Raw genomic sequence first — 1,674 nt, forward strand, 5'->3', positions numbered from 1 at the left:
GGGGGTAGGTATGGAGAGGCAAGGTCCTAGCTATGGAGAGGTTGTAAACACAAGAGATGTACGAGTTCAGGCCCTTCTCGGAGGAAGTAAAAGCCCTACGTCTCGGAGCCCGGAGGCGGTCGAGTGGATTATGTGTATATGGATTACAAGGTGCCGAACCCTTCTGCCTGTGGAGGGGGGTGGCTTATATAGAGTGCGCCAGGACCCCAGACAGCCCACGTAATGAAGGGGTTAAGGTGTATTAAGTCCGGGGCGTTACAGGTAACGCCCCACATAAAGTGTCTTTACTACCATAAAGTCTACTTAACTACAGGCCGTTGCAGTGCAGAGTGCCTTTTGACCTCCTGGTAGTCGAGTGAGTCTTCGTGGTCGAGTCCTTCAAGTCAGTCGAGTGAGTCCCTCGTTGGTCGACTGGAAGGTGACCTCTTCTAAGGGTGTCCTTGGGCAGGGTACTTAGATCAGGTCTGTGACCCTACCCTAGGTACATGAGCCCATCACCTACCGTGTTATACTCTTCCTTGTTTTCTATGTGGCACAGCCTCATTGGCAGCGGGGCGGGGCCTCGGTGGAGCCGGCAATGTCCTCTGTCTCGTTGACGGCGGGCGGCGCCTCAGCGGAGCGGTGGAAATCCTCCCCCATGTTGCCGGCAGGGTGGGGCCTCGGCTGAGCCGGCGATGTCCTCTGCCTCGTTGTTGGTGGGGCAGGGCCTCGGTGGAGCCGGCGATGTCCTCTGCCTCGTTATTAGCGCCGCGGGGCCTCGGTGGAGCAGGGCCTCGTCAACGCCAGCGGAGCGGGGACTCGTCGGAGCCAGCATTGTCCTCTGCCTCGTCCTTGGTCTCGCCAAACAGCACCTCGCCCGCTTCATCGCCCTCTTTGCTAGCCTCTTTGTAGGCGGCCGCAGCCTCCGCCACCCGCATGCGCTCCCGCCAGCGCTCGAGGCGGCCCTTGCGGGCGGAGCGGTACGAGTCGAGCAGCGCCTCCTGCTCCGCCCGCTCCGTGGCGATCTGCTCCTCTGCCTGCAGATGCTCCTGGAGGAGATGGTGGTTGTAGGCGGTGTCGGCCTGCGCCTCCCGGAACTGCTCCTGACGCATTTGCCTCACACTGTCCATATATTGGGCACGGGCCTCACCGATGGTCATGGTGCAATGCGCTGGCGAGGATGGCGTGGAGGAGGGGGTTGGCGCCGGATCGTCGACTACCATGTTCTCCATTGGGACGTCGTCGTCCTCCGGCTGCCTGCCGGCCAGCCGGTCGGCAGCAATGGCTGCCATCTCCTTGTGGTCCGTCGTCCTCCCGTCCCGAAGAGCGCTGGAGCGCGAGGAAGCCATGGTGGGTAGTAGTGGTGTGGACAGGAGAAAGGGAACGGATGTGGATGACTGCGGCTATGGCCGGCGCAGCAGTTTATATAGCAATGGTGGGCTGGCGGAGGGACGGACGTGTGGCGCTGGAGTAGCCGCCTTGGCAACCACGTATCATTAATGTGGGCGGCAGATAGACGAGCGGACGGCACTTGTGTCGTTTGAAGGCGGAGCAATCGCCTGCACCGGGAAGCGGGGCGGGCGACGCTTTCTGTTTCGGGCGAAAAGCGCGCGAGATGACTTTACTTGGAGAGGATGACAATGGGGAGCCACCGGGTCCATCGCCTCACGTAAGCAAGTGCCTCCTTATTTTATA

This window comes from Triticum dicoccoides, chromosome 2A (genome assembly GCF_002162155.2).
Source record: "Triticum dicoccoides isolate Atlit2015 ecotype Zavitan chromosome 2A, WEW_v2.0, whole genome shotgun sequence".
NCBI classification, from domain to species: Eukaryota; Viridiplantae; Streptophyta; class Magnoliopsida; order Poales; family Poaceae; genus Triticum; species Triticum dicoccoides.